This window comes from Silurus meridionalis, chromosome 2 (genome assembly GCF_014805685.1).
Source record: "Silurus meridionalis isolate SWU-2019-XX chromosome 2, ASM1480568v1, whole genome shotgun sequence".
NCBI lineage: Eukaryota > Metazoa > Chordata > Actinopteri > Siluriformes > Siluridae > Silurus > Silurus meridionalis.
The window spans coordinates 12,670,936-12,692,123 of NC_060885.1; the positions used below are offsets into that span (position 1 = coordinate 12,670,936).

General features: G+C 36.1%; 1 protein-coding gene across 2 annotated transcripts in view; it reads right to left on the reverse strand.

Annotated features, from left to right (window-relative positions):
• LOC124400432 (adhesion G protein-coupled receptor A3) overlaps positions 1–21,188 on the reverse strand; it is a 191,196-nt gene that overhangs the window by 23,298 nt on the left and 146,710 nt on the right. The window lies entirely within an intron of this gene.

The window sequence follows — 21,188 nt, forward strand, 5'->3', positions numbered from 1 at the left end:
TTTTGGCAGTGACATCATCAAGGACAGCTGGGAATCAAGCAGCAGGCACAGAAAAGCTGAGTAACCATGACAGCAAAGCAAATCAGTGCCAATAAGAACAGAACGTATGAGCAATGGCACTCCTGTTTATCTGAAAACAGCAATAAAAACACCTGCAGCACCACAGAAAGGACACGTGCCCGATTACTCATCTGCATATTACCAGTTTAGAAACACAGAGAGATTTCTGCAGAGAGGTAACAGAGAGATTTTGAGTATTAACATGACTCATTTGCCTTCTCCTTCACTGTAATAGCTTGTATTATCATACAAATATATATTACAAATGAATTCCTAAAATTGTATTTTATAACCTTCTATCTGTCAAAATGTGTGGCATCCTGAATGGGACTAAAGTTCATAACAACCATATACACACAATCACACACCCATTCACACCTAGTGCCAATTTAGATTAGCCAATTAAACTAGTAGCGTGTTTTTAGGAGACGGGAGGTAAGAAGAAACGAGCAAAACTATACACAAACAGAAACATGAGCTCAGTTAGGCATAGGTTTACCACAGCAGTGGTAGGAGAAGATTAGAAAATGACAGAAATTCATTTTTATTCTTCAACTTCAGTTGACTACCTGTACCCACTGTAGTCTTAAACCTCGTTCTTGGCTTTTAGGAGCAAAACCCAGTGTGGGCTTCTTCTATTGTAGACCATCCACCTTTTCTGAGATGCTTTTCCACTTACCACAGTTGTAAAGAGTGCCTATTTAAATTGCCAACCAGCTCAAACCAGTCTGGGCATTCTTCTCTGAATTTTGACATAGCTGACAAATCAGACTTGCTGACATTTGGTGAACTGGCTTCTAGACAGAGCAGCTCACAGAATAAAGGAGACTTTTTAAAAATAGCCAAGCCACAGTCTGGCCAAACTGAATGCTCACTGCAACATTGTCACAAAACCTGTATGATTTTCCAAGCATATCCAAGATGAACAGAGTGCATATTTAAGACTTCCCATCCAGACAAGACATTCACAGCTCAGAAAAACAAGAGTTTAATACAATTTGACCGATTCAGTGCATAATAACCAAACACACTGTGACCATGGGTTATTGTATTCACATTTTCCACACAAACACCTGCAAGCTCAGGCAAGGATTACACTGTGTGCTCCTTGTTTCTTGTTCCTGTTCCAATAACAGTGTCACATACAAACAGCTGCCCATTTCCAGCTGAGGCATGGTGGACTATGGGGGCTCAAGAACACTGCATCTTGGGGTCAAGGGCATCAGAATTCATTCTACGATAAAGAATAAAGCAGAAAAAAATAAGTATTGCTGTCATCTTTTGCTTGACAGGAAACTGATGAAATTCTGACTTTTTTTTATTCCCCAATTTCAGATGATGTTCTTGTAGCATACCATATTGACACCATATTGCTCATCAGCACAGATATACAGCTTAGAAAGTAGAAAAAAATATGCAAGTTCTCTCAAAAAAGCTTTTATTAGAGAAGTAAGGAATAAAACAGAGGCTTTTAAGGTAAAATAAATAAATAAATAAATAAATGAATAAATGTGTGAAAAGTCCATATATTTGCTTGCTCTAATGTTTATAGTATGCATGAGCAGCACAGTTTTCCCTTTTTATCTCTCTTGCTGTTATTAAGACAAATTAAATTAAAGTAAAAAGATTCTCATATCTGATGGCTTATGTAAAACCTGCTGATTGCAATAAAGCTCTGATACTCTGATCACTGAAGTCAGTGATTATAGTTTGTTTTTATTAAATAACATATTTTTGTTTTAATTTGTTTATGTAGTGTGCTATAGAGTTATAGACAATATACACCAATGACCAATCATGTTCATAAATGTTAATAAGTGTTTTGCTTTTTACAAATATTAGGAATTCTTAAAGGGGCATCTTTCTCTAAAGACAGTGGTAAAGCTGAATGAATTTCTCTCTCTATGTGCACTTAACAGGCCAATACTGAACAAGGCTTCTTTTAAATGCTAATAAACCTATTATAGTAATAAATGGCCTTCATTTACCATGTCAGATCCATAGACTAGTGTGAAATACAGTTTTATGTTTCTTTTCTAATATAATTGGCAGCCCCTGAGAAATCGTAATACATTCTGGGAAATAGATTGCAGCAATAATGGTGTATGATTATTTATCAGATGTCTAAATAGACCTTGACCCTTGAAGTGTCACATTTCATTAGAGAAGCCTTTACATTTAAATAGATCTATAGAGGGTTTTTTTATTTGTGTCATAGTGCCTAGATTTGTTTAATTTAAAGTTTTACTACAGTATATGGCGAAAAAATCTGTGTACATCGGGTCAACACAACTTTATGTAGTTCCATAAATCTGGATGCTTAAAATTGTGTAGGGTTTTTGTATGATGTACAAAAGCATGAAAATGTCCTTGTGCACAACTTGAGGTCGATAAAGACATTCCAATCTTAGTAGGGGAAACTCGTGTATCCTGCACAGGGCACTAACACTGACCCCACTGAACACCTTTAGAGCAAACTGTAATGCCAAATGCAGCCCTGGCCTCCTCCCTAACAGTGCCTGACCTCACTAATGGGTGTTTGAAAGAACACAACTCCTAATGATCACACTCCAAAATCTATTGCAATCTTATTATCAAGATTATCTTATAGACCTGGAATGTACAGTAAGGAAAATAAGTATTTGAACACCCTGCTATTTTGCAAGTTCTCCCACTTAGAAATCATGGAGGGGTCTGAAATTGTCATTGTAGGTGCATGTCCACTGTGACATAGACATAATCTAAAAAAATAATCCAGAAATCACAATATATGATTTTTTAACTATTTATTTGTATGATACAGCTGCAAATAAGTATTTGAACACCTGTCTATCAGCTAGAATTCTGACCCTCAAAGACCTGTTAGTCTGCCTTTAAAATGTCCACCTCCACTACATTTATTATCCTAAATTAGATGCACCTGTTTGAGGTCGTTAGCTGCATAAAGACACCTGTCCATCCCATACAATCAGTAAGAATCCAACTACTAACATGGCCAAGACCAAAGAGCTGTCAAAAGAGACTAGAGACAAAATTGTACACCTCCACAAGGCTGGAAAGGGCTACGGGGAAATTGCCAAGCAGCTTGGTGAAAAAAGGTCCATTGTTGGAGCAATCATTAGAAAATGGAAGAAGCTGAACATGACTGTCAATCTCCCTCGGACTGGGGCTCCATGCAAGATCTCACCTCGTGGGGTCTCAATGATCCTAAGGAAGGTGAGAAATCAGCCCAGAACTACACGGGAGGAGCTGGTCAATGACTTGAAAAGAGCTGGGAACACCGTTTCCAAGGTTACTGTTGGTAATACACTAAGACGTCATGGTTTGAAATCATGCATGGCACGGAAGGTTCCCCTGCTTAAACCAGCACATGTCCAGGCACGTCTTAAGTTTGCCAATGACCATTTGGATGATCCAGAGGAGTCATGGGAGAAAGTCATGTGGTCAGATGAGACCAAAATAGAACTTTTGGGTCATAATTCCACTAAGCGTGTTTGGAGGAAGAAGAATGATGAGTACCATCCAAGAACACCATCCCTACTGTGAAGCATGGGGTGGTAGCATCATGCTTTGGGGTGTTTTTCTGCACATGGGACAGGCGACTGCACTGTATTAAGGAGAGGATGACCGGGGCCATGTATTGCGAGATTTTGGGAACAACCTCCTTCCCTCAGTTAGAGCATTGAAGATGGGTCTTCCAACATGACAATGACCGAAGCACACAGCCAGGATAACCAAGGAGTGGCTCTGTAAGAAGCATATCAAGGTTCTGGCGTGGCCTAGCCAGTCTCAGACCTAAACCCAATAGAGAATCTTTGGAGGAGCTCAAACTCCGTGTTTCTCAGCGACAGGCCAGAAACCTGACTGATCTAGAGAAGATCTGTGTGGAGGTGGGCCAAAATCCCTCCTGCAGTGTGTGCAAACCTGGTGAAAAACTACAGGAAACGTTTGACCTCTGTAATTGCAAACAAAGGCTACTGTACCAAATATTAACATTGACTTTCTCAGGTGTTCAAATACTTATTTGCAGCTGTATCATACAAATAAATAGTTGAAAAATCATACATTGTGATTTCTGGATTTTTTTTTTTTAGATTATGTCTCTCACAGTGGACATGCACCTACGATGACAATTTCAGACCCCTCCATGATTTCTAAGTGGGAGAACTTGCAAAATAGCAGGGTGTTCAAATACTTATTTTCCTCACTGTATGTTTATAAAAGCACACATGGGTGTGATGGTCAGGTATCTAAAACATTTGGCCATGTAGTGTACAGTAATTTGTCCTGTGTTTGCAGATCTTTATATTTGTATTCATTTGCAATTAGATCACATGGAAACCTGGGCTTTTAGGGGGGAAAAAACTTCAGATGTTTTTTAAGGATATAACAAAGGGTTTTTGACTTCTAAAATGAGTTTTATCTCTTTGGAATTCTTTCTGTTACAGAAACACTATTTTAATACAAAAACCAACAACAACATTTCTCTTCTCTCTTAAAAACAAAAATAAACAGCTCAGGTTTTTCAGAAAGCGAATGTATCTTTTTTTACAAGATCTTTATTAGAATAAAGCTTTTTATACAGGTTTCAGCATGATTATGCCATCACAGATGAAATATATTTGCATATTGATAAAAAAATAATAAAAAAAGATGTTTTGGCTGTCTAATGAAGTATAATGTGACTTGTTTAGCAATAGCCAATTTAGTGTCATTATGACAGAAGACAGTCAATGACAACCTTCTGGTAATAACATTTCTTTGGAAGTGCAAAGATGCTTGTCTGAAAGCCACCAATAGCAGAACAGTATATAATAGAAAGTAGTAGCTTCATTTAGTAATTTTAGTAATCACAGGTCTATCACAGTCATTGTATAATGTGGCATAGAGAAAAGTGTTACTACAGAATTGGTTAGAATTCAGCCAAGATATTATTGTGATCATCCTGTGTAATGTGACAAGTAATAATCGTAAACGTATTGTAATCTCAGTGTAAAACAGGTTTGAGATGAGCACAGCTCAGATAAGTGCAGATATCTGTCATTCTTTTTAATCATCCTTTTCTATCTCTTTAGTGATGCCTAAGTGATCCAGTTGATTGGAACTAATTATTACTTGGTATCATGGTACAATTCAGGCTTCATTACACTGCTCACTGTTAACCTCCACTTCATTCCACCTGAGCTCTCAATAAGTCGTTAAACTATTTATCTACACTACGTTACCCTAGCCATGTGGCTAAAGCCTTTTACAACTCTAGCTCGCAACCAAGCAGCTAGAACCTCCCTGCATTAGATTTGCTGCAACTCTAAATCCTTTAAACCTGGGCTCACAGGCTCGGCGACAACTACTAGACCCAGTCAGTACATTAACAATGCAGTGCTGCAAAAGTATTAGCCTAGCTGCTTCAGTAATCCCACCAATCCATGCTAATACAAGCAGGTCGCATACTGAAATCAAGTCTGCTGCTTCTGCTATTGAGGTTCTACAGACTTATTCTTCACACTGTTTGATCCAGCCCTCACTAAGCCTCTGTAGCCTTAGCTGACTTAAAGCACAGAACACAAAACCTGAAGGGAGTTGACCAGAAAAAAAATTTAAGTGAGGGTTGGAAATAAAGTGTGTGTGTGAGGGAGAGAGACAAAGAGAGAGAGAGAGAGAGAGAGAGAGAGAGAGAGAGAGAGAGAGAGAGAGAGAGAGAGAGAAAGGACAAGGGCAGAGAAAATTATAGAATAGTGGGAGTAAATATTTATCCCCACAAACGAGGCAGGGGATTTCATCAGAACTGTGACACGCACACACAAATGATACAGAGAAATAGATTCACACACACACACACACACACACACACACACACACACACACACACACACACAGGTGGCACTAGCTAGCCAGGAGATGAAAATCTTTTGGCTGGTAGCCCAAGCACTCACAAGCTTTATCATCCTTATTGAGCAGTGACTTATCTAGCACTAAAGTTCAAAATCAAACCTTAAAAAAACAACAACAAAAACAAAAACAAAAGAACTATCACACAACTAAATGCATATCTTTTTATTTTATTTCATTACAGTCAGATTTACACAACAGCTACTTACTCTAACTCTTTTTTTACATGTCTTTTTCATCAGCTGTTACAAGGCTTTCTTTTTATATTAAAATTGGCAGAGATCACAGTATCTGAATTTGGTACAACTGCAAACATAGACTAGACTCATCTTTATTCCACACATTAGTGTGTTGACATTCATATTGATCAATGTCACTTATATAGCATTTGCACTTGTCACTTCTATAGCTTTTTTTTTTAAAGAATTCAGATGTACATGCCTATCCTGATAGAGATTCTGTAGCATTCCCTATCATACAGTATTTCATATCAGCACAAGCCAGATCATTTAAAATCCTTCTCTGAGGCAGGGAAAAGGGGACACCAAACACACCACAACCCACAGGAATTGAATGCTACCTACCAGACACTCCTAATCTTATATAGGGATAGAAAAATAAAACTTTATGGGTTAATGACATGTGAACACTGCTTTGACGTTTTCCTTTTATGACTATAACCAAAAAATGGCACATTTAAAATATAGCCCTTTCAAATACAACAATCAGAGGGCCAATAACAGGTGCCCTTTAACCTTGAAAAACAGCCCTATACCATCAACATAAAAAAGGGATTTAAAAAAGTCCTAAAATTAAGTAATTAAGGTGAAGTAAAAAAAAAAAAGATAAAAACAAAGATCTTTCATTTAGGACATTCAGCTGAGGTTTTTATTTTCTGCAGGGAATAATTTACTAACAGTTTATTTGTGATGGTTTAACCTGTGTGTCCATACACACAGATGGATAAAAATGGGGACACACCTAGGGACAAAAGATTCTATTTCATACAGAAACTCAGATTCACATTCTCAACAAAGAGGTAAAGAGCTCACAGAAACCTACAGGTAAATTTGTCAGACAACGATGTTTCTTATATACACAGCTACTACATAACTGTAAAAAGCAGTGGAATGATGTTATTTTATCCCACAGCATTGTTATCAATTGGTCTGAGGTATGGAAGGAGTCTCAGGTGTCAGCACTTTGTGCCAGTTAGCTTCGTGCCACTTCGTCTCCACCTCAGAAAGTCTCCAAAACACCACTGTCTTGTGTGCATGCTGCCGGTTTGTTGACATGCTGAAACTTTACCTGAGTCTGTGACCATTCTAATGTGTTTTTTTTAAAGACCTCTCAGGGTATTTGGGTGTATGTACTCTTCCCTGGTACCAGGTACTTGGCCCTGTCAGTGAGAAGCACCTCTACAGCACAATGCTGGCATGACCATGCTTCAATAGGTGATGAGCAGCAACTAGTTTTTCTCAGACCAGACAATCTTTTTTTCTCATACATTGCCCAGTTCCCAGCCTTTTACTCAGGTTTCTGTCTAGTTTTGTTAAGGAATTCCAAAGCTCTGTTCTTTAGTGGTTATTGGATTCTTGGTCAACTTCTTGACCAAGAAACTTCGAACCTAGTTGCAGAGGTTGTGCTCAGCCGTATTCTAGCTCAAGATCTAATCATCCCAAACATCTCCATTTCATGAAGATGGAGCCCAGTGTGCTCCTTAGCATATTAGAATCTAAGGTCTACAGAGACTTCCTTGGACTTGGCATGGCTTCACACTTAGTTTGATATACACTGTGAATTGTGAATATAGACCTTATATACATGAAAGGCATGTGCCTCCTTTCATATCATGTCCAAACAGTAGAATTTGCCACAAGGTGTTCTGGTCCAGTTCTAGAGACATTTTAAGATATTGAAAACAAACAGGATACACCACAGTTCAGTTTGGTGTGGGTGCCTGAAAATCAACATTACACCACCCATCAAGATTTATTTTCCTCTAACAGCACCACGATTTATTCTTTACATTGCAAACCCATTATATAGTAACTGACATTGCTGGTATGTAGTTTGAGACAGTTTGGGATAGTAATCATTAGTACTGCACTTGTGAACATCTTCAAATATCTCAAGATCATATGTAATGAATAGCATTTCATTTTCATGCGAGTAAACAGACCAGCTGAAGCCAAGCAGTCTGCCAAGTGAATGTCTCTAGTGGTCAAGTCGTATTTGTATTTATCGTGGATTTTCAAGGTCACTTTAACAAGTGCTCTTTCTGACTTAGCAGCTCTTTGAGCCTAGAATCAGGCTGAACAAAACTAGAAGCCTCAAATATAAGATTTCAGATATATGATTTTAAGAAATGAACCCTGGATATATTACATTAGTTTTAATCTATTTTATTATATTGTTTGTGACAACATTATTTTTATTAAAATGTGACTCCACTACATCATAACGCAGAGTATAATGTTATGGTAGTGGCCCGTATTATTACTCGATTTTACAGTTAGTTTTCATCATAATAGGCTTTTGCTGTGTGATGTGTTCAATAGAACAGTTTCACAGAACCTATAGAGCAAATGTCCTGTTTGTACACGATTAGAAGTAAAGAAGAATTCGTTTTCATACCATAGTAAGACATCAACTTTATCAACATCTCAGTTTCAATATCCTGGTCAGATATCATTCACTCTTACAGTTATTTATTTACTCTGCAATTAAGTGTGTATGGACAAATTGCACTCCAAACAAATCAGCAGATACGATGAATCAGCCCTGACACAATTGATTAGGGAAACATGAGAACATTTAGATTCCGTCAAAGAGGAAAAGAGGATATGAGTGTATAAAGAACCAGATTTTACATTATTGTGCCAAATCATTTTCACCTTCCAGCCCACTACATTTCATCTCCATACACATGTCCTTCAAAAGCTATTATCCTTCAAAAGCTAAATGGACCGCATCAGAGCAGAAAGCAATGAAGGGGAGAAGTGTTCGTTGGAAGAATTCACTAATTTCAGTACTGATGTATTAAATGGCATCGGAAAGCTTTTTTTAATGCCGTATTTTGTTTCCGTTGTCAGAAAGAATTTGTAAAAAAAAATTTATAAAATGACAGAGGGAAACACTAAGAATAATTATGATGAGACTACAAATGACTACTTCCATAACAATGAAAGACTTTTTCCAAATCTGTCTATATAACATCAAAATAAACCCTTGGTTTGTCATTGTTTCAGGTTTTGTCATTTTGTTATAAAGGGAACCGTCACTGCTTCAGCAGAAGTACCCATTTAGCAAGAACCCATAACCATATACAGAATCATTGAGGAATTGATTTTCTCAATAAAAGGCAGGTTTAAAAAAAAAAGAAAAACTGTGCTTAGGGAAGTCAGAGAAGCCAAAAAAACAACACGAGCACAATATAACTGAAAACAACAAACCTTCTTGGTTATAAAATTAGAAAGTAGGTCAAATGCCAGATATCAAATTCGTTCCCTCTCTTTACTAAACATTGTTTCATAAAGGATCATGTAAAACTACTGAAATTTCAACAGAGATATTAAATATAAGGTTTTTAAAGCTGTTGTGTCACATGCTGGAGGAAGATAGATAAAAGTGTGAGCTGTTTTACAATCCAAATAAGCAGATCAATTTATGCTCAAAACAGATATGGGTCAAACGTCACGCAAACAAAAGCAACGCAGGGCAATCGGAATCTAAATGGAGGGCAGATGCACCAAAAAATACAAAATAAAAAAATGGAATAATGAATAGAGAATTCGACACTCAGAAATACACACTGAAATGGCAAAAGAAGAAATTTAATGAGGGTTACAGAAAAACAGGTTGAGATCAACAGGCAGGTGAGTGATAGTGACTAAATATCACTATATCTGAGCTCGATTAGATTGTGGATTTGCTTTAGTTAGCAGTGTGTACATATTAGATGCAGGTGGATTTTTATTGTAAAATTGTCATATTGCCTACAATGTACATCTTATTAATTAATTAATTAATTAATTATAGAACTCGTTTACAGCTTGTGTTGCTAGTGGTCCCTCACATTTAGAATGACCAGTACTAATTGCCTTATGATTTATCACAAATAAAATATTCTAAAGACAGAAATGGTTTAACGGGAATAGCCTTGTTAGATTCCAACACTACTGATGTAAAAAATAGTTAAAAGTAAAAAAAAAAAAAAAAAAAACAGGGGTTTATTGGCTCTTAATTGGATTCATTTAAATGTTTTAAATCATTTAGAGATTAAAACAGAGAAATTGGAAAATAAAATATTTATTCTTTCCTGCAAAGCAGTTGTTAATGTGAAGTTTATAAATATTAATAACGCTATAGTCACAAGCCATTTTAACTACTTATAAATATATTTGGAATAAAATGTTCAGTCGGGTTTACAGCTCAACATGGTCAAACTCACTGGCACAACAATTGAAAAGCAATTAACTGAAAATATAGGTGTGTCTGTTCACTGTGCGTTTGTACTTTTTTGAAAGCTATGCATTAAAAGGTGTGTGTGTGCGTGCGCGCGCGCGCTTGTCAGACATTGCGTTTAAATCACTGATCTGTCTCTTTCTGTCTTTTTTTCTGTCTGTCACCCTCCAGGCGAGGCAATGCAATCTCCTCTACCCTCTTTAATTATGGAGTGCATGACACGATCTCAGCCAGTCCCATCTCGCACGCTGACAGCTCTACTAGCTGCGCCATTTACCTCTAAGTGGCCTCTTCTTGCCGTTCTACAACTATTTCGATGGCTAACTCCTATTACGCAGATTCGGGTGGGTCCACTGCCGGCATGCTAATCTCAAACACCCAGATTAAATTTCACGTTTGATAGTCCAAAACATCGCTCATTCAGCCAGTGGGGATTACTGGCGAAAACATCGCACAGCTTTGACTCGGCGGAGATTAAAATGTGGAAGGTGAGTCATAGGCAAATTTACATGCTGTCACTGTAAGTCTAAGTCAGAAAAAAAATGCACAAGGAGAGTTTACCGTGTAAAGCGAGGGCTGCGATTCTGACTTATTTGATACCCTACGGGATATGAGAGGATGATGGGTGCATTTGATACCCTGTTGTAAGGACTACTTGTACTCTTCCCAAGTGTTTTGGCAGAACATGGGCTTGTAGGAATGGAGGGGCAGGGCAGGACAGGGTGAGACAGGACAGGACAGGGCAGGGCAGGGCAGGGCAGGGCAAGAGCAGGGCTAGGGCAGCAGGTGGTTAATTTTGGCAGGACAGAACACAAAAATACAATAAAAGAAATTTCCACTTTCACACTGCAAAAAAATGCTATCTTAGCAAGTGAAACTGTAGTATATTTAATATTGGCAAAACTATGCAATATTTCTTATTATAAGATCATTAAAGCTTGAAATTAAGAAGGTTTTTGTTGATTTATTATAATAAAATTATAGAAATTATTAATATTTGTCTATATCTGTAATAGTTTCACATGCTACACAAAATTTCTCTTTTTTCCCTTTTTCTCCCATACAACACTGCCTACTTTACGTATAACAGAGATGGGTGTTGTATTTAAGATTGTGTGTTATTTATTCTGTCTTACACTCTGTGAAGTAGCATGATAGAGTAAGAGATTAAGATATAAAAAAGGGATAAAAAAGACTGTCAGGGTATTTTTGAGATGTATACACCATATGGACTTTTTTTTTACATATCCTTACAGATGTTGTTTAACTTGGCTTGACTTTAAAAAGACATTGAGGAAAATTTGCATAAGTATGTTTATCTCCATGAGCTCTGAAATACTTTCTTTGCATGCTACAGAATTTCCATCAAATTCACATTCGCCCTGAAACCTTTCAAGGCATGCATTGTTTAGCTTGAATGTAAAGAAAAAAATATGAATCATTTAAACCCTGGATGTCTCATGCTAAAGTGAGACACAGTTTTTGTCAAAATGTGACACAATTACTTTGTGTTTCATCTAAATCGCATTCTAAAAATAAACAAATTTAAAGCCATGTCATAAGAAATAAATTAACAGAAATTCACCCAAAGGTAGATTATAATTTAGAATGTGGAATACAGCAAAATCTATCATGCCAAACAAATAAACCTGATTTATGACATTCTTTAATAACGTGTAACTGTGTGTGTATGATTAATGATGATTGCCTTATGGGCATTTTGCTAATAATTTGCAAATAATAGCTACATCTGTAATATAATAAGGATATTGTGTTTGAATTCACTATGTACACGTTTTCTGTATGCACTACTTGTTATTAATAGCAGCAGAATGTTTTGTAAGAGTCTGTACAAAAAATCTAACTGAAACAAATACTTGCCACATACAGTATCAAACTGTGAATCCAGTATAACTCCAATGAAAGGCTAATGCAAACAACATTCATGCAACACAATATCGCTTTCATAGACTGAATGGAATGGAAAGTGTGAACATGTGACATATAAATCTATGTAATATAAGCCAAACTTTACTGCTGGTAGTCCTTAGTCCTCATTTGAAAGACAGTCGAATCATTTTAAAATAACAGTAATTACATGTAACTTTCGATATAAGGCGATATAACCTCACTATGAAAACTTTGTACACAATATAGTTCCATTTTCCAACTGATTGAAGTTGACTTATGAAAATATAATACTTGCTTTACTTAATTCGAATTAAATTGCACGTGCAGTCGCAGTTCCCGGGGTGACATTTTTAGCAAATAACATTGTACAAGCTAAATTAATCTATTTTACACTTACTTTCACCAACAATTTACAATTGTGTGACTTATTTATGCATGAATTCACGCATTTATTCATTTATAATCGGTAATTGCGTTATCGATGGCTTTGTCAATTATCATGGTGGATCTAGGGCTAATTCTAGCAAAACTAAGTGAGAAGCAATAGAAAACCCTAAATGGGATGCAAATCCATTACAGGGCACCATTCACACAAACACACAGACATTCTCTTATATTCATGGTCAGCATTGCAAATCCATCTACCACCAGGTTTTAGGGAGGCAGAGGACCTGGTGAACTTGGAGGAAACCTAATAGAGGCCAAGCTGTAACCCGGGCTTTAAGGGCTGTAACATGAGCCCTAGATTGGGAACCCTGAGCAAGTAACTGCATAACCCTGCAAATCATAGAGTGTATTCAGTAATCCCCCACTTTAATGCGGTTTGAACCCCGTGCCCTATTTGCCACATACCAGTAACTAATTTGTTTGGCTGATTTTCCCGGTCTCTTGCGAATAACGACAGACCAAAAACATATAGGGAATTGTTTTTATGGAGTTTTATGTGGAAATAATGAAACATATTAATGCAAATATAATTATTGATTATAAAATGAAGTACAATGTTAATACAGTGCAGTACTGTATACATAAAATGGCATTTTTGGGGTGGCGTCCGTTTATTGCGTTTTTCCATTTATCGTGAACGGTTTTGGAACGTAACCACTGCGATAAACAGAGGATTACTGTATGGTGTACATAATATATAAATATTGATTAGTGAACAGGATCTTGTGTCTATGCAGTTGAATCGGATTCATTGTTTGGACTCAAATCACCACACATTATTAAGTCCTATGACAGTTTCAGATATAGAATCAGACTTAAAAACTGTTAATGTTTGCCATTCTATGTGCTCATACTGTATCTGCTCTCATTTCCATGCAATTTTTATGAAGGTGGTCTAATATATGTACAGAATATTCTGCCTCTAAAACATAAGACTCTAAATGTCTAACAACAATGAGTAACTATGTATTAACTGGGTTTTATGCCTCAATCAAGTACAATTATCAGCTCAGAAAATTGCCTGGTCAGGAGGTGTGCAGTAATCTTATATTTATTGCAGGGTAGTGATGTTTAAGAGAGAAATACATAGTGTTATTGATGTGTGATTTTTTTAAGTGACATTTATTTAATGTTAATAAAAAGATATATGTCAGTTTTCAGGAGAGGAGAGTTTTCTCGTTAAAAAGCTGAGAGAGAGAGAGAGAGAGAGAGAGAGAGAGAGAGAGAGAGAGAGAGAGAGAAAGAGATGCTGGTGAGGAAACGGTTGTTTATCTGAGAAAAGGTCCACACCTCTTCAGGTGTGTATTATTTTCTCACAGTCTATTCCTTATATAACTATAGGGAAAAAATATATGTTAAATAAAAAATGGGCGAAATATATCCACCTATCATTTTAGACTCGTCTGAAATCACATCCTGGTTTTTCTGCTTTTTTGCTTTCTGGTTATCATGTTCAGTAGAAAAACAGAGTTGCTGTGTCCTGTAGCACGGTCAACATTTGCTCAGAGGTGCTGTCTACGGAAGAGAGAACTGCCTGACCCAAATATTTTCTCCCAGCTTAGTGTCTGTCCTCTTCACTCACTGAGCACGCCACATTACTCAGTCTGAGATACAGAGATTGTAGATGCGCATGCAATGCACAGGCACAGAAACAGTGCACGCTGCAAAGAAAAATCCGGTCTTTAACAGTCTGTCAAGAAACATGCACAAATGTACACACATGCAGTCAGGATAATGAGGGTTGCTGTGTTCAGGTGCACAGCACATATGGTTCCACCTTGAGGCAATGTTAGAGTTCAGACAGTAAAAAACACAGAGATTGTCCCAGTAAAGACAGTTTATTGTGATGCTACTGAGCAGCATAAGGTCAACAAACAAATTAACAGAAACAGATGAATGAATAAATGAATGAGTGAATGAACAAATGAATGAATGAATGAATGATTGAATGAATGAATGAATGAATGAATGAATGAATTAATGTTGTTTTTGCAACCAAAAATTGCACCATAAAATATTAAGGGGTAATACTGAAACTCTACAGAATGATAAAACTCGGCCCAGCAGCTCATTACAAATGTATTGTTGGCAGCAGTCCACCGTTCATCTCTTCTTATCACACCCTTTGTGAAATTACGAGAGACTCGCTTTCCCAGAATTCTTATCTGGCCGTGGAGAAGTTGAAGGGCAAAGTCACCTCGATATTACTGTTGTAATTACAAGCTAGCTATCTGCACATACCATTTTGAGATCGCTTGTAGTCTTTCTCTCGTTCTCTCTCTCATACACAGACACACAAACACATTGTTACAAAGAAACACCGAAAAACACAGAATACAGAGAACACTAAGAATCTGAAAGCAAGTGATCTACAAGAGTTACTTTTAGTCAGTAGTCAACAAGCAGAGGGGCAAAGCTTAAATCTATTTCTGACTTAAAGCATTAAGTGGCAGTCTATCTTTAACAGGCTGCAGTGTGTTTAGTATGGGGAGTCGAAGTAAAGCCCTCAAACCAAAGAACAAGGAGTAGTCTATAGAAAATGTATCTACCTGAGGGAAAATAAAAGGCTCCTGCTCCGTCAGAGAACTTGGTGACTTCTCCAGGGCTTCAACAAATACACAGATAAACACAGTGTGTTCAAAACTTGATGAACCTCCTTGCATTCACATTCACCTGACTGCTCATCACCTGCACCTGGACAGTGTTGAGTCTATCACTGAATTTACCTAATTGCTATCCTCAAGACTTTTTGTACACACTATCTCATAAATACCGTTTTGCTTTTAAAAGTCCGACTCAAGTCTGATGAAATATTTTGGATTTGACTACCTGTTGCACTAAGCTTACATACACAGCAACTATTTTGTTCTTCTTTACAGCTAATACCCTAGTTTTGCATAGTGATATCTGAGCAACTCAACAACTATGAGGGTGGATTTGGACTGCAATTCATATAGACAGTCTCCTATAATAGTTTAGGACTACATTTAAGCACCTATCATTAAACAGCACACCTTAAAAATGACCAAACTACAACAAATAGACATTTAGTGCCACCCAGATGAGGATGAGTTCCCTATCGTGTCTGGATCCTCTCAAGGTTTCCTTCTCAGGGAGTTTTTCCTTGTTACCATCACCTATTTTGCATTGACTTATAGGGACTAAACTTTATAGGCACTACATAAATGTACATTTTATAACCTCTTTATCTCTGTAAAGCTGCTTTGGGACATCTTCCATTGTTAAAAGTGCTATCCAAATAAATATTGATTTAAATATTAAGCACTTATTCAGATGCTTAGAGCGTTTTTATTTTTTATTTCTTTTAAACATATAGAGTATAGTCCTTGCACATGTGTGCTTTTCATGACTTATAATATGACTTACTAGGCTCATGAAACAAACATTACTTCAAGTCACATGTTTGCATCTGTGGCTATTATTGTCATATTAATAACAATCTGAGAGAGAAACAGAGAGAGAGAGAGAGAGAGAGAGAGAGTGAGAGAGAGAGAGAGAGAGAGAGAGAGAGAGAGAGAGAGAGAGAGAGAGATATGCTGGTGCTGATTGTATATTTTGAGAAGTTTCACATCATGGCAGGTGTGGATTATTTTCATATAACCTCACAGTCCATTCCTTATGTAACTGGTTGCTGTGACCTATGGTACTGCATAATATGCACATGTACAAACATGAGTAAACAGCACAAGACAAGTTTCCTAATAGCAGGACAAACGGCACAGGGCCAACTAGTACATCTTATACATTTACAATATTTGGTAAATGCCCAAATTGATTGTTAACGATCATTTATACAGTTGAGCTGAGATGAGGCTGTTTGAAGGGTATGGCAGCAAGAGTGCAGGTGTTCAATACAGTATTTTGTATACAATTATTTAAAAACAGTTTTAAAAAGATGCACAAAAATTGCTGTTTAATTAAGTATGTGTGTGTGTGTGTGTGTGTGTGTGTGTGTGTGTGTGTGTTCGTCCAGTCTCTGGTTAACTTCTCTTCTCAGCAAACACAATCAACCTTGCAAGTCTTATAATAGGTTAGTGCAGTAATGTAGAAATTTTCTAAGACTTAGACAGTCTTAGCAGTCTTTGTGTAAAAGGTAGTTTGTTAACTGGGAGCAGTTTGTGAACAAATAAGTCAACTGTATTTTTTTTTTCCAATATTAAAAAAGCTTCACCTACATGCAGCTATCTGAACTAGGTATTAAATGCAGTACAATTATAAAACATATTAATTACATGTATTTCTTGAATGATACTCTAATTTAACATGTTAGTTTAATTGAATTCTTAAATTTGATTAAGCATAAGCTGTGCACAGCTTGGCTCGGTCACTAGCTCTTGCTGTGATTTTTAATGCGTTTGTTGTAATACATTATTGTTTCTATAGTAATGGCTCTTATATAGTGGATGCTCCTCATATCTCAAACAGACTTTACCAAAGAAAATGTATAATGTTATACATTGATATCAAAGTTTTTTTTTTCATTCTTGCTCATTCATAAACTTATACATTTCTTATATTTTGCTACTGGGATGATTTTCATTATGACCCAATAGTGTAGTTGCATTAGCTTTAACACTGCAGTAACACTGCATTAGCTGCATTAGCTTTGTCCTGGTCTCTAAAATAACTCTTGCAATATTCTGTTATGAAATTTTGATTGAAGATTCAAGGAAATACATAAATTTTCTTGTGAATAAACATATGAGTTCCATATATATCTGTTATGTAGCAGTTTCTTGCTATATGCTTTCTGCCACGTGCTTGGTAATTGAGTTTGTTTGTAGCAGGTAAATGTGGTTGGCACCTTTTTTTTTCGCACAGCAGCATAGCAGTTTCCTTCGGTATTCTGGTATTTTAAAGCACATGGCAAGACACAAAGCACATCAATCTGACAGAAGATTCCTTTTTGAAATCTGATTCTTTTGTCACGCCTGAGTCGATCTTTAACGTCGTTTACTCTAAGCAGGCATTTATAAACAAAGGAACGTTCGACACTCGACTATTCATCTGAGTCATCCTGCACAATGCAAGTCATCGCCAGTCCTCTGCAGCTTGCATATTTAAGTTTTCATTACACAGTCAACAACACATCATAAACAATATTTACTTGCATCAACATTTTAACATTAACACCATCACACTGAAGAATCAGGTATAACTCATAAAAGAATAACACTGGTATCTTAGGCATTATATATATAAAATCCTAAAACTTTATAGCACTTAAATACTAATTTAACGAAAAATCCATTTGAATTGGAATCAATAAATGTATGATGTTGCTTCATAAAAAAGAAGCTGTAAAAAAAGGTACAACTTGGATTTTATACAACACCTGCATCTGAATCTGCATACAGGGCTGAGTGATATCACATATATGGCATATTATGATACATTAAGGCATTTATCCAATATATATAATACACCACAGTATGCAGGTTGCTAACAAACGGCTAGCAAATGAGTAGTGGTTTCAAATTAATAAAATATGTGAAAACTTTTTCTTTTTAATGTCTAAAAAATACATTACAAAACAATTAAAGGGTTGTAAGGATAAAATCTAGATCACAAAATATCATCAATATTTAATATCAATATCAATATTGATCGCCATGCCAGATTGTCTGGTCATATCTATATTTGTATTTTGTTAACTAAATAATCAGTATATATTAAAAGTATTTAGAACTAAACCCTATGTGTGTGGTCTAAAACTTTTTTTTAATACATAAAAGCCATAACTTTTGCTTCTAGTAAAAAACATTGGAAAAAAAATAGGCAGAAAATAAAAGACTGTTGTCTGTCAGCATGTCATAATGTAAAAAATAAAAGCTGTGAAAGCTTTTTATAGTGCTGTCTTTGTCTAAATCTTTCTCATATCTAAGTGCTCATGTCCATATTAAAGTAAAAACCTCCCACATATTGTGTCTGTGGGAACATAGTCCCAGTGTGCACCTTTAATCTCAACCAGATGTTCTGTGAACCTTTCTGCCAAAAAAACAATAATGCACATCCTATTCATGTATTTACATCAGTTTAGAACCCTTTATTATATCATAACCCCAACCTTAACCTTACATTTAAACACTGTAAACCTGCAGACTAACTGAATTGTTTTGATTATGTGATCACTAAACGTGATCACATGAAATGCTAATATAGAAATAATTTTATTACCATTTATTCACATGTTTTCATCTAGTGGATTAGGAGTCCTGAGAACACTTGGCAGGAGGAATTATTACATCCTGGATGGATGCCATAAACACACATTCACACTCTTATTCACACCTAAGGGAAATTTATAGTCATCAATCAATCTACTAGCATGTTTTTGACAGGTGGGAGGAAACTGGAGCACCCTCAGGAAACCAATAGGGACATGGAGAGAACATGAAAAACAGCACACAGAGAGCTACATGTAATGCAACATGCAATGCAATGAGTTCCTGGTAGCATTACATGTGCTGAAAATGACCAAATCTAATCTCCAGTATAATATATTTAAACCAGTAAGGATAGAATAGTGGGATACTGTTTAATTTCTGTTCACTGTTTAATTTCACATGGTAGTATATGAGATATAGCCATGCCCACAACTTAATAGTCTTTTTATAAAAAAGTAAGAATATTGTTGCAGAATTGCTGGCGTGTGACCAAAGCAATGGCCATACTGTGAAAGCCGACATACATTTAATCAACACTGCACCAAAAAATCCACTATAACTACTAGAACAGATGGAAACATTCGACTTGTATTTTAGCGAGAAAACCTATACGAAGCAAGCGAGAAAAAAAAACAGAATTTCCTTTTCTTACACGGGTTTGTGCCTGCTGGAAAATCTGTCATTAGCTTTCTAATACAGGGTTTATAATTGCATCCCCCTGATGGATGACACCTATTAAAAGATAAGAGTAGCTGCAGAAATATACCCACGAAGCCTCCTTCTCCTCTCTGTCTCATACATACATATATGCGCACACACACACACACACACACACACACACACACACACACACACACACACACACATTTCAGAAAGACACATTGGTGTGTTAATATGTAAGCCATTTACCAAAGCAGCATTATGCATTTAAATAATAAAAGGTTAAAGCAATGCAATTTCAAACAAAATTGGAAGAGCAAATAAGTCTAAATACATTACATAAAAGGAAAGGAAAAGAACAACTACTGTATTAACTAATATAAGCTAACTGATGAAAGTGAAGTGTGAGGACATGTGTGCATGTTTAGATGTTGAGTACACTTAGGGTTCTATAAACAAAATCAGCAAAGGAATATAAACTCATAAAAAAATGGTATTCAAGTGTAAAACTGGTTTTACATTGGAGTGTGTCCATGTCTTGCAAGCTGTCTGGCCTAAATTAGTTTGCCCAGCTAGGAATTAGTGCATGCCAATGATTTGACCTTACCCCAAACAGTCTGGGGGGGAACTAAATTAACCTAATTACATACTTTTTTGTATTACAGGAAAAAATATTCTGAAACATAAATACATAAGAAACCATGATTAGTACTATAGAATATGTTGATTAAATAAAATAAACTGAACATAATGTATTTGAACGTCTCGAATTTAACAAACTGGCAATGGCAATCAACACTAATAGCCTATTAATAGCCAAAAGCATTGTTCCACTTTACATTTACAGATGTAAACAAATTCCTCAATGAATGTGTTTTTTTGCTATTTAGTTGACAAAAATTCAAGGACTTGACATTTTCCCTTAAAGTTCTTTTTGCTAGTACATTTGCTAGTATCTAGTACATAATAACATGCCATGCCAATCGCTGTTTGCTGAGGTAATGCACTTGAATAATTTAAATCAGAGATAAAACACTATAGGGCATGCTTCTTACAGGATAATAATCAATGATGGAGTGAAGGCTGATGTGAAGTTATTTTTATTAAAATAACATGTTTATTTCTTAATTAGATACCACTTACTTTTTATAGTTATATATACTTATATAATTGTAAATAATTTCTAGTTACATCTAAATATTGCTGAACATCTATGAAACAAATGAATTACCAGTCCAATACCAGTGGTAGATAAAGTAAAAGTACAATTCCAATGATAAAATTTAACGACAGAAAAAGTAAAAGTACTCCTTTCACATATCTAATCAATTAAAAGTACAAAAAACTTGCCTTTGAATGTACCAAAAGTATCAAAAGTAAAAAAAAAAGATTTTATAAAAACTATATACCATATGGACAAAAGAATTAGGTCACCTGACTTTTCCAGCAAAATGTGGTTCCTCCCCAAAGTTGGAGGTGTCCTATAGTTTGTTTTTTTTTGCATGTGGTAGCATAAGACTTTGCATTCACTTGAACTAGGAGACCCAAAACTGTTCCAGCATGACA